Below are 12,964 nucleotides of genomic sequence, written 5' to 3'. Positions count from 1 at the left end.
GGACTAAACTAAAAAGAATATATTAACACATTCCTGGAGGTCTCCCAGAAGGGAGGTGTACAAATTAGCTATTGCTGTGTAACAAACCACTGTAAAACTCAGTGGCTTAAAGCAATAAGCATTTGCTATTGCTTAGCACTTCCCTTAGGAAGCATCACTATGAACAAAGCTAGTGGAGGTGATGGAATTCCAGTTGAGCTATTTCAAATCCTAAAAGATGATGCTGTGAAAGTGCTGCACTCAATATGCCAGCAAATTTGGAAAACTCAGCAGGGGCCACAGGACTGGAAAAGGTCTGTTTTCATTCCAATCCCAAAGAAAAGCAATGCCAAAGAATGCTCAAACTACCGCACAATTGCACTCATCTCACACGCTAGTAAAGTAATGCTCAAAATTCTCCAAGCCAGGCTTCAGCAATACGTGAACCGTGAACTTCCAGATGTTCAAGCTGGTTTTAGAAAAGGCAGAGGAACCAGAGATCAAATTGCCAATATCCGCTGGATCATCGAAAAAGCAAGAGAGTTCCAGGAAAACATCTATTTCTGCTTTACTGACTATGCCAAAGCCTTTGACTGTGTGGATCACAATAAACTGTGGAAAATTCTGAAAGAGATGGGAATACCAGACCACCTGACCTGCCTCCTGAGAAATTTGTATGCAGGTCAAGAAGCAACAGTTAAAATTGGACATGGAACAACAGACTGGTTCCAAATAGGAAAAGGAGTACGTCAAGGCTGATATTGTCACCCTGCTTATTTAACTTATATGCAGAGTACATCATGAGAAACACTGGGCTGGAGGAAGCACAAGCTGGAATCAAGATTGCTGGGAGAAATATCAATAACCTCAGATATGCAGATGACACCACCTTTATGGCAGAAAGTGAAGAAGAACTAAAGAGCCTCTTGATGAAAGTGAAAGAGGAGAGTGAAAAAGTTGGCTTAGAGCTCAACATTCAGAAAACTAAGATCATGGCATCTGGTCCCATCACTTCATAGCAAGTAGATGGGGAAACAGTAGAAACAGTGGCTGACTTTCTTTTTCTGGGCTCCAAAATCACTGTAGATGGTGACTGCAGCCATGAAATTTAAAGATGCTTACTCCTTGGAAGGAAAGTTATGACCAACCTAGACAGCATACTAAAAAGAAGAGACATTACTTTGCCAACAAAGGTCTGTCTAGTCAAGGCTATGGTTTTTCCAGTAGCCATGTATGGATGTGAGATTTGGACTAGAAAGAAAGCTGAGTGCTGAAGAATTGATGCTTTTGAACTGTGGTGTTGGAGAAGACTCTTGAGAGTCCCTTGGACTGCAAGGAGATCCAACCAGTCCATCCTAAAGGAGATCAGTCCTGGGTGTTCATTGGAAGGAGATGTTGAAGCTGAAACTCCAATACTTTGGCCACCTGATGCGAAGAGCTGACTTATTTGAAAAGACCCTGATGCTGGGAAAGATTGAGGGCAGGACGAGAAGGGGATGACAGAAGATGAGATGGTTGGATGGCATCACTGACTCAATGGACATGAGTTTGGGTCAACTCCATGAGTTGGTGATGGACAGGGAGACCTAGTGTGCTGCGGTCCATGGGGTCGCAAAGAGACAGACACTACTGAGTGACTGAACTGAACTGAGCACGTCCCTGGTGGCTCAGATGGTAAAGCATCTGCTACAGTGTGGGAGACCCAGGTTTGATCCCTGGGTCAGGAAAAGCCCCTGGAGAAGGAAATGGCAACCCACTCTAGTACTCTTGCCTGGAAAATCCCATGGACGGTGGAGCCTGGTAGGCTACAGTTCATGGGGTCACAAAGAGTCAGACATGGCTGAGTGACTTCACTCACTCAGCAGTCTACAGATCAACTGAATGGCTCTACTGATGTGGGCCAGGCTAGGCAGACCCAGGCAGAACTCACTAGTGTGTCAGTGGTCTACAGGGGCTAGCTGGTCTAGGATGACCTCATTTAATGACTAGCAGTTGACTATCAACCAGGGTGATGGGGGTGACTTAGCCACCCATCTCTCATCACCTAGTAGGCATACCAGGTTTATTCATATGGCAGTAGCTGGATTCAGAGAGAAAGAGACAGAGAGATTGTAAAAGCAGGCGAGGAGTCTTAATGTCTGGTTTAGAACTGGCACAATGTCCCTTCTGCAAATTCTATTGGCTAAAATAGACTTCACCTCTTGATGGGAGATGCTGCAGTCATACTGCTTATATCTTGGATGCAGGGAGGGATGAAAACCTATAGCCATTTGCCATCACCCTACTATTGGAGATGTTGAACTATACATACTTGAAGAGCAAGAGAGGCTGGACTGACTATGCTTAGGTGCCACTTCATGATGATGGAGCAGCATAGCCCACTGCGGGGGTCAGGGACAGATGAATTTCTACTGGTTATGATGACCTCTATAAACTGAATTGTGCCTCTAAGTGTGGTATCCAACCCCAGTCTAATAGGCGAGGCACTGAGACAGAAGGGGACTCTAGATCCACCAGTCCTCACTACAACTTGTGGTCTGACGGTAGGGTTAGACTGCCAAGAACCATTCACACTCCCTTGTTGGAACCAGTGGCATAGACTCACAAACCAACAGGTCAGAGTTAGGTCTTAACCTATAGCTGGGGATTCATGTCTAGTTCTGGTCCACCCAGAGTTCAAAGGCCTGGGTTTGGTCTTCCAGCTCAACCGGTTGAACGGTCAGATCTAGAAGGCATGCCGTGGTAATGCTTTAGGTCTGGAATAAGCAGGTTATGTGCACCTTCTCCAAGGGGAGTAGTGGGGTTGCCCGCTACAAAGCCCTTGCTGCCTTGGAGGCCATGCTTTGGATCACATCTTCCTTGGACACAGTTGATTAGACAAAAGGGCAGGCACTTGAACCAAAGACAAATAATCTATAACCTGGCTCATAAAGAAGAGTTGGTCCGATTGGATTTCTTCTCTTGAGTATGTGAACTAAGAAACAGAAACAACTTGCTGGTCAGAAGCAGCAGCTGCAGCTGAAAGAGGATGAGGTTTTCATCAGGCCAGAAAGGACCTCAAGTGATGGCACAGAGAAGCCATGAGGTACAGAGGGTGGAGGAGGAGAACAGGGGGTCTCAGACTTCACAAGCCTGAAGCCACATTGCCCCTGAGACAGGGTGGTGGTAGAGGGGCAAACTGAGATAAAGAGAGGCTGCTCTCCAGGGTCCCCTGGATCCCGAAGGCTTTCCAGTTGCAGTTCCAATCCACGTGCTTCTTGACAGTGAGTTCTCCTAAGTGGGCTTTTATTCCCTGCAACTCAAAAAACCTAATTAACCACAACACTCTACAAACTCACAAGTTCCAATACGTCTGGGTCTCCTCACGTCCTTCTCCGTTTCCTAGGAAAGCTCCCTTTTAAAGAATACAACTTCACTGTAGCAGAACCAGCAGGACAAAACCATGGGCCTCCAACCCGTTCTCTATGCAGTAGACAGAGGGATATTTTTAAGATTTAAATCTGGCTATAGCCCTCCTTAAAACCCTTGGACATTCAGGATGGGGAACACATGTAGACCCATGCCTGATTCATATCAATGTATGGCAAAAACCACTACAATACTGTAAAGTAATTAGCTAGCTGGGTTCTATGTGGACATGAATGGGCCTTGCTTCTTTTCACATGGGATTTTTGCTCCTGCTGCTCGTTCTGCCTGGGTCACCCTCCCTCCTCCTGGGGTGCCATTTGCCCCCCTGACTCCTAGGATCAGTTCGTATGGTTTGGACACTAGACCTGCCTGGACATCCTCAAGGACAAGCCTTGCTCACGCATACTCAGGGACTGACCTCACCACATCTGCAGGAGCTAATAACAGGCACCAGGGGTGCTCCAGGCCCCATCCACCTGAGGTCAGCCCTGCCCATCCCAGTTCTGGAATGGTCTGGCTTCCCTCTGTTGAGATGGCTCTTCTCTCCTCCATCCCCGACCCCCATCCCTCCCAAAGAAGAGAGTGTAGAACATAGCTAGCAAGGGATACGAACGCTAAGTTTAGGGTCCATAGCAGCGAAAATGATAGGAAAGATTGTCTTGCTCTTTTAATTTTAGATAAGGAAACTAAAGCTCCCACCATCCATCTATCCTCCCCCCCATTTCTGTCCCATTGGCTTGGCCATAAGAACAATGAGCTATATCCAAAGATAATAACCACAGCTGCAATCTGTTGAGTGCTGACCATACACCAGGCACTGTGCTAAGTATCTGACATGGGTGATTTTATTTCATTCTTACAACACATTAACCAGATGAAGAAACTGGGGCTCAGGGAGGCTTTAAGCGTCCCTCACTTGCTAAGCAGGGATGAATTTAAACCCAGGCAGTCTAGCTCCAGAACTAATGCCTGCTCCGCTAACCTTAGCTGCCTCGGCCAACTCAGGCTAATTTGGGGCTTCTCCATGGAAGCATGTGGCTGGAGGGTACATGGACAGAGACAGGGCTAGAAGGTGCTCACCTGCCATCACCACAAGACTCTGAGCTGGGTCTCCAGGAGGTGAGTGAGTCAGGCATCACCACACCCCCTTTGTTGGTTGCCTAGTGACCAGGGAGGTAGGGTGGTAAGGCAGCCAGCCAGGATCAGAGGTGATGAAAGGAAAAGTAAAGGGAATATCACTGGAGCTCCATTTAGATGATGTTCTCAGACTCCTTATTGATACAGTGAGATGGAGATTGTTGTTTCTCTTTTGCAGTTGGGAAAACTAAGCCTAGGAGACTCACACAGTTCATAGTGGCCAAAGCAGGGAGCACAGCCAGGCCTGTCTGATCAGCCTCTGCTTGTCATCCGCTCCATTTTACCTCCCAGAAGCCAGCCTGGTTGTTCCTCCAGGAAGGATAAGGAGGAGGGGCAACTTGTGCCTCTTCTTTATTACTCCTATTTATTCTTTCTAGGAGGGCATACAGGCAGCCTAGGGCACCCATGCAGTTAATATTTTCAAGCCCTTACTATATACCGGGCTCTGTGCTTGCAGTGGGGATATGACACTGAAAAAAGTCCATTCTGGAGCCTAGAGTCCCATTGAGGAAATCAGACGACAAACCAGTGAATGAACTTGTAACATTACAAGGGAGCCACGTGTCTGAGGCTCTCTGGGTTGTGCCTGCAAAGGAATGTGAAATGACAAGCTTGCCCAGAGGAGGCACTGCAGGTGGGAAGGAGTCCTCCCCAGGGTTCTTCCTCACCTTGTAGCCAAGTCATCCCCAGGCCCCCAGCTCCTGAATCCCACTCCTGCGGTCCCTCCTTCAGCCGGCTCAGGTGAGGAAGACCCAGAAGCCATGTGTCCTGCAGACTCTCGGGGCAACATCTCAGTCTGTCCAGCTGAACCGGGTGGTGCTGGTGAGAGGCAGCTCCCCAAGAGAGGACACCAATGGCCAGGTGCCAGACCAGCCGGCCAGAAGCACTGCCATGGGCTGTGGCCATGTAGAGCTGGGCTCTCACGTGAGGCTACTGATTCTGCAGCTGCCAGAGAGGCAGCCTTGCTCAGCCCATCACCCGAGAGGAGGGGTGGGGAGGACATGGAGTTCTTGAGAAAGGCTCCTTGGTTCACAGCTGATCCCGAAGGCCTCAAGTCCTTGCTACTCAAAGTGTGGACTAGATCTAGAGGGGCTTGTTAGAAATGCAGAGTCTCAGGCTCCACCCCAGGCCCTCAGAATCAGATTTGCAGAAGAAACGATCCTTGTGTTCAAGGAGGAGTGCTGCCTCAGGACGGCTGTCCAGTGGGTCTGGGGGGGACGGAGCCGCTGGAGGTAGGATCCTGGCAAGTCACTGCTCAGGGAAGATGGAAGAGGCAGCCAGGAGCGGGGGTGTCGGGGTGCCTGTTAGCATGGAGGAGGGTGAAGGGGTCAGACAGGGAGCTCTGAGGTTGGAGAGGGAGAGAGGCGAGCAGGAAGTGGGGGAGGAGGAGGCAGGAGGAAGGAAGCCTGGGCGCAGCCGCTACCAGGCAGGCGAGCTGAAGGCTGTTGGCCAACAAGTAGGGCAAGGAGCCGACTGCAGCTCTCAGAGCGAGCCGATATCTCCCCAGAGCCCCATCATCTCCACGGACAATTAAAACCCGGCTGTCTCGAGTGAGCCCTGGCAGTCCCGGGCCCACCTGCTGCTGCGGCTCTAGCTCCAGCCCCCTCTCTCCTTGTCTCTCGCTCTCTCCCCTTCTCTCTCTCCCTCTCTCCTTGTCTCCGTCTCTCCTTGTCTCTCTCACTCTCCCCCACCACCCCTGCTTGTCTCTCTCTCCTTCTCCCCCTTTCTCCTTGTTTCTCTCTCTCTCTCTAACATACACACACACATACACACACTGGCTCTCTCCCAGTTACATCATCACTCGTTCCCTCCAATCTTGCACACTGGTGTGCACCCATGGCCACGCACACCAAGAGGCTGGCATATTCCTCCCTACATACACACCGGGGGTTCCAGGGTTCTGGGGATGGCCTGGTGCACACGCAAATATGTGCACACTCCACCTCCTCCCCAGCTGCAGTGTGCTTGCCCTATTCCACGCACATGAGAGTCACACAAACACACACTGGCACGGATGAGCCCCCATCCCCACACCCGCTCAGTCACCTACACTCTCCCATGTGGGTGCTTCTTCTCACACCCCATGTACCGGTGGTACACGCATGCACACCTCTTTGAGCACCTGGGGTGGGAGAACACCCACCACACGCCATGTCTTAATGCTTTTCATAGCTTTACTCCTCTCTGCCATCCTAGGAGGCAGTGTCCGACTCTGTGCGACCCCATAGACGGCAGCCCACCAGGCTCCGCCGTCCCTAGGATTCTCCAGGCAAGAATACTGGAGTGGGTTGCCATTTCCTTCTCCAGTCTAGGAGGCAGGAGCCGTGGTCATTTTCATTTCACATGCATGGAAGCACAGAGAGGTCAAGGCACTGGCTCAGATCACACAGCTAATAAGCAGCAGAGCTAGGCCTCAAATTGGAGCTCTTGATCAGGACTCTTTACATCTCCATTCCCCGTTTCAGCTCACGACATGAAACATTCAAAGCTGAGGCCCTCCTTGACGCCCCTCCCCAGGTTTAAATTAGCTCCTCTGACATATGGTCTTGGGGTGTGCTGGGCTTTTCCTTGAAGTCGGTGACCAGAGTTAATGACATATTTATGAGTTTGTCTAACTTGCACTCATTCATTCGACAAGTGCTGACAGAGCACCTCCTGGGTCCTGGGCACTGTGCTGGGTGCTGAGGCCTGTCCCAGTCTGTTTCTCCCACTGCTGTCCACCCCCACGGGGTTGGGGGTGCTGTCCACACTGCCCCCGGGGCACCTGTGATGCAGAGCAGGCCCTCAGTAACAGTCTAGACTGAATTAACGGACGCATGGAGAAGACAGACAACACTGCCACAACTCATTCCCCTGTCTGCACACACCTGCATGCCCTCCCGCAGGGAGCCTTGGGTCCCCAGCCTCACACGCTCACAGATGCTTACACAGACACACACTCTCCCCCAAGGACCCTCTCATTGCACGTTCGCACCCATGCACACTGACAGCACCCACCCCCACTGGTGGGGCCAGGTGAACCCAGGAGCTCCAGCAGGACACAGAGGACAGCAGAGCTCCTGCCCCCAGCTCTCTAAGAGGCTACTCCCTGTTTGTCTAAGCTCTGGGACTTAAGGGTTCTGGGCAACCAAAGCTGGGGGCAGTGGATAACGGGGTGCTTTCAGGGTGGGAAGGGTAGGTGTGGGGATGGAAGAGTGGGAGGTGGCGGCCAAGAGGGAAGGGAGACAGAGGCAGTGACTGGGTTTTGGGGGCCTGGCCTGGTGTGAGGACCAGACCCCCTCCCTTCTATGTGGCCCCCTCTAGCCCAGCTGAAGGGGCGGCACCTCCACACCAGAATCATGTGGCCACGTGGGCAACGAGGGCGTGGGGCCCAGGTCAGCGGGGCCGCAGTGAACACGGAGAGCAGGCTGAGGATGAATCAGGGTGAGCCAGGCCTCAAGGACACCTCAGGCAGAGCGTGGAGCAGGCAGAGTGGATAGAGGAGGGACCTGGCTGGACAAGGAGGCTGGGACACGGGCTACAGTCAGGCAGGGAGCAGCATGATGGTCACAGGCTCCTGGAAGCAAGGGCAGAAGCAGTAAGAACATGCTGGGCACTGACAGTGCACCCCCAGACAGGATCACCCCCTCGGTGGATGTCCAGGATGTGGGGGACAGGGGCAGCTTCTAGCCCTGGAGACCATGAGGCAGGCCAGAGGGCTCAGAAAGAAGCCTGGGATCAACAAGGAGGGAATGGGGAAAGGACAAGAGGCTCAGGTGGCAGCAGGAAGAACCTTGCTTTTGAGCTCTGGAAGGAGGGGTGGGGGAGGGGTTGCCCTTGCTCTGCCCATCCCCCACCATAGGCTCCAAGGCAGGCCAGGATGTCCCTGTTAACCCCTAATAAAGCTGCTAGAAGCTAGGGCCACCCTACAGCGAGAGCTCCTGATGCACCCTCTCTACCAGCCATACCCCGTCAGACCACCTGCCTCCCCAGGGGCTGCCATCACTCTGGGACTCGGGCCCAGAGCACAATCTTCATGCAGCTCGTGTGGACATCTGGGGTGAGACAGCAAGAGCAGGCAGGGTGAACAGCATACCCGAATGCACAATGTCCTGCACAGAGAGGTGTGTGCAGACTGGCATGCACATGGGCACATATGCCTCTGATCCTGCTGGCCTCCTTTATCACCACTGGGCAAAAAGTGTGGATGCTGCCCATTCCCAGGATGGCTGGGATGGTCTCAGTGTGGTGATGGGGTAATCTTTCCTTCCGCAGCATCTCAGGGCAGAGGAAAGGCTTTGGAACCTCAGCCTTCCTCCCACATGACAGCGATTGTTGAACGGCAGACAGTGGCTTTTCAGAGGTTGCACCCTAAGCCCCCAGCTACTGTCGTGAAGACACTCCTGCTTCCTGCCCTCTGGGCTGCTGCTGGCCTCTGCCACTCCCAGACCTTGTGTTGCAGAGCTGGAGTTATATGTGGGCTCCTTCTCCCCACCTCCACCCCCCCAGGCATGTCACACTTGGGACCTTTCTCTGTCCGATCTCTCCCAAAATAGGACCTGCAATGGAGGGCGCTGGCAGGTCCCCTCCCAGCTGATTTCCCTCCCCCTTGCTTGCTGTGGGGTCTTCGTAAAGTTGTGGGGGCCGAGATGGTAGAAGACACTGGCTCCAGAAGAAGGCTGGGGAAGAAGTTTCCCTGGATCACAGCTCCCATCCCAACTATTCCTCACCCAGTCGAGAGGAAGGGACCTCACCCTTCAGTTTGCTTCGAGGATCCCACACCACAGCCCCAGGGACTCAGACTCACTATGTCCCCCTCTCTGAGCATCCAGGGAGGACCCTAAGGAGCCAACAGCTTGAGGATAGAGTCACTGGCGAAAGTGGATGCTTATTGGTTCTGAAGCTCGAACACAGAATGCCACAAGTCTTCTGTCCATCCATCCATCTATCCATCCATCAACTCACAAACCCACTAGCCCATACTTTCCCTTTCCCCTTCCCCATCTGTCCTTTCATCCATCCTCCCCTCAAGTCTGTCCATCCATCCACCCACCTACCCATCCATCCATCCACCCATCTACCCATCCCTCCATTAGTTCAGGTCCTGCTCCCTAAGCTCTAGCTGTGCCAGGCCCTGGGCCCTGTGGACAAAGAGGATGAATCCACAGAGTCCCTGCCCTCGATGAGCTCCTGGTCCAGGACCAGATGTGGACACAGATACATGACAGGACAATGTGATAAGTGCAGTTACCAAGCTACAAACAAACAGCTGTGCAAACACGTCGGCCAAAGCCTGGAGGAGCCGGGGAAGGCTCGGCAGAGGTGACATTCAGCTGCGCTTGTAGAGTGAGAGGCAGCTCCCAGCCGGAGATGAAGGGGAGAGCTCAGCCTGACGTCTCTCAGGTGTCTTCTGACAGTTTTAGCTCCACGACTAATAACTTTAGGGTTCCAACTAAATCCTCCCCAGCCATGTAGCTCAAACTTGATGTAGTCATTTTAGACCTTGAACTAAGAATCGGAGCCTCACAGAAAATAGTCACTGGCCCCTCCCAAGGACAAAACCTTCCCCTAGAAATCCCAGCCTGTGTATTTAGGGGACTCTACTGTAGCTCTGGCTAGCTGAGCAGTCCCTGTCCCTCTCACAGGAATCCTGATCAAAGTTGAACCGTTAAGAGCAGAGCCCCAAACAGTGGATATGTCTTGTCCAAAGTCAAAGTCAAGACAGGGATTTGAAGGGTTCACAGAACTCAAGGGTCACAGCTCCAAGCCCAGTACGTAGGCAGGGCTGGGATTCAACTGTGCATCTGCCAGGTAGAATTTTACCTAGACGTGAGACAAGGATTTGCTTTCAAGTATTTTATTTGCAATGTGATGCCAATAAACACTGGTGAAGACAGGGGATGTGAGGCAGGGAAGGGAAGGAAGCCCAAAAATGAGAGTGTAGATGAGTATATACCACCAAGGACCACCTGGACTTAGGCTCACTGGGTCATTCTGTGAGACGTGCAGACAGTGCCCCAGAAAGATCCCTCTAGAGGAACTAGGAGGGCTTCCCTCATGGGTCAGTTGGTAAAGAATCTGCCTGCAAAGCAGGAGACTCGGGTTTGATTCCTGGGTCGGGAAGATCCCCTGGAAAAGGAAATAGTAACCCATTCCAGTATTCTTGCCTGGAGAATCCCATGGACAGAGGAGCCTGGCAAGCTACAGTCCATGGGGTTGCAAGAGTCGGACTTGACTTAGCTGCTAGGAAGCCGGGGTACTACTCCAGTTTCTATTCACCATTGGCTGAGGGCTGTTCCTGGGGTGTCAGCACCCCAGCTCTTTGGTCTGGGGAAGGAGTCTTGGGTACTTGCAGTAAAATCCTACTAACACGAACAGAATGGTGGGTGCCAAGGGCCTATGAGCACAGCACCAATGGCTTCTGCCGCAGTGTCCAGGGCAGGACCACTTCTGCCCTGGACTGTGGCAGAGAGAGACAGGCAATCTTCTGTGAGGGAAGTGTTAAGTTTCAGCCATTCAAGAGAAATCTAAGTAATTGGGAAGGTTCAATTCCGAACAGTGATCAGTGACAACTCAGATAGATGACATCCATATGACAAGTGCTTGCCTAATAGGACTCAGGTAGGGTACAAAAGGTGCCAGGACAGAGGTTCCAAAGAGCTTTAATGCAAATAAAAACCCATGCCTGGGCACCATCTTCCTGGCCCCAGGGGCATCACTGTGGAGTCCTCAGCAGGGATGGGGGCGGCGCAGGGCTGAGGTTGGCAGAGTCACCTCCCACCTTTGGGGCAGCAGGAAACAGGGGTTGGTTTGATGGTAATAAGCACCAGAAAGCTCTGCTAAGCACCCAAGTCCACCCAGAGACCCTGATGGCGGGCGGAGGAGAAGCTGTGGCTGTCAGCCAGACAGGCAAAGATCAGAGTCCCGTCTGTGGGAGGGGACTAGCAATGGATCCAGAGCTCCCATTAAGTGCGGAGTAACTTTACTCCTGAGTGTTGCAAAGTGAAACTCCACAAAGTGCCGAGTCACAGAAAACGACAAGATTCTTCACACATGGAATAATGAGGCAATAAAACTCAACTATAAAGTTAAATAATTTACCATAAATATCTAAAGCTCTCAAATTATTCTCTACATTAACTGCCTATGTTTAAAATGATCTTTGCATTCACTATGTCACAGATGGCAAAAGCAGACAAGAGAGTCCTTGACAACTCTAACTGCAATTAGCCCTCCCAGCTGCGGTGATTTAAAGGCCTTTTCAGTTAAGCTGAATGAAACACCCGCGCTTTATAAATAAAGGCTTTACCAGGGCTGACAATGAAGTATTTGAAACGTACAGGCCCGAGATGGTGGAGAGGGGGTGGCGGGAGCGTACTGTCACTACATCCTAAAACCGAAGCCATGCACACCCCTCGCCCCATCTCCCCCTACCTCCAACGCCTCTTTCTCACATGATCCTCAGACACACGCCCCCTGCCCCTCCAGCACAGTTCCTCCTCCCCTTCAACACATGCCCCACCTCTTCCCCTCCCCACCAGACACACCCTCACTCCCTCCCAGCTCCTACATCTTTGGTCCATCTTCCTACACCAGCACAAGCACCCATGCCATCTCCCCTCACACAGGCAAACAGGTGTTAACACTTCTGCATGCCTATGCATACACACCCCCCCATCCCTTCTCTGCTTTGCACACGTGTGGGCCTGTGCACACACGCAAGCACACACACAAGATAAGGACATCGCGCATTTCTAAGAAAGATACCCAGAACGTGAACAACTTCTCAGCGTGTAAAGGTCAAATGAGGTCACCTGTCCCAGGTGGGAGACCCGAGTGCCAGCGTTTGTGGCCAGGCCCAGGCCCCCTTGCTCACCGCTCTGGCTGGCAGGGGAGGAGGGCTCCCTGTGCTGGGGAGGAGTTACCCTTCAACAGCATGCGAGCACCTTGGAGACAGGAGGCAGGAGGCGGCTGCGGCAGCGTGCAAAGGAGGTCAAGGTTACTCTCTGATTGCCGCGGAACGCTCCTCCCAGGGGCCTGGCTGGTTAATTGCTTGGAGTCTGGTGTGACGGAGGGAGCTGTCCGCAGAATGGCCCCTGTGAATCACATGCTCTGATCGTTGGGATCTTTCTGGGGAGACCAAGCCCAGTCCTTCACTGCTTCCCGGCCCAGCCTTGCCCACCACACAGTGGACACAGACCAGGTCCCCACTCAGCCCAGAAAAGCTTGGCTGCCCTTCACGTTCACCCACTTTGGGGTCCATAGGGTCTTCTTCCTGTACGTCCTCTAGGGCCAGAGTTTGTCCTCTCCCCAGCCTCAGGCTGCAGTAGTCCTAACTCATAGCCTTGCCTGGCCCACCTAGCACCCATAGTGCTGGGGCAACCACACCCCCCTTTTTGAGCAATTGCTTCATCCCAGGAACCATGCTAATCCTCTTTCAGACGGTATCCCCTTTGAGCCT

General features: G+C 52.3%; 1 protein-coding gene and 1 long non-coding RNA gene across 5 annotated transcripts in view; one reads left to right on the top strand and one right to left on the bottom strand.

Annotated features, from left to right (window-relative positions):
* GRIK3 (glutamate ionotropic receptor kainate type subunit 3) overlaps positions 1 to 12,964 on the bottom strand; it is a 246,441-nt gene that overhangs the window by 179,942 nt on the left and 53,535 nt on the right. Inside the window, exon 1 of one of the 4 annotated variants that reach the window (XM_081495261.1) lies at positions 4,468 to 4,508. The exons of the other annotated variants lie outside the window; for them this stretch is intronic. The gene's annotated coding sequence lies outside the window, so the exon portion shown is untranslated. Of the gene's footprint in view, positions 1 to 4,467; positions 4,509 to 12,964 lie in introns of those variants that run through there. 4 annotated transcript variants of the gene reach the window in all.
* On the top strand, positions 3,099 to 11,596 carry LOC145507826 (uncharacterized). The gene is made up of 2 exons (XR_014055150.1): positions 3,099 to 3,242; positions 8,779 to 11,596. It is a non-coding gene; the product is annotated as an uncharacterized LOC145507826 (long non-coding RNA).

The sequence above is a fragment of the Giraffa tippelskirchi genome, chromosome 5, assembly GCF_054371585.1.
Source record: "Giraffa tippelskirchi isolate mGirTip1 chromosome 5, T2T-mGirTip1v1.2.pri, whole genome shotgun sequence".
Taxonomy (NCBI): domain Eukaryota; kingdom Metazoa; phylum Chordata; class Mammalia; order Artiodactyla; family Giraffidae; genus Giraffa; species Giraffa tippelskirchi.
Note: the sequence above shows the minus strand (reverse complement) of the source record. Positions and strands in the feature narration are given on the sequence as shown.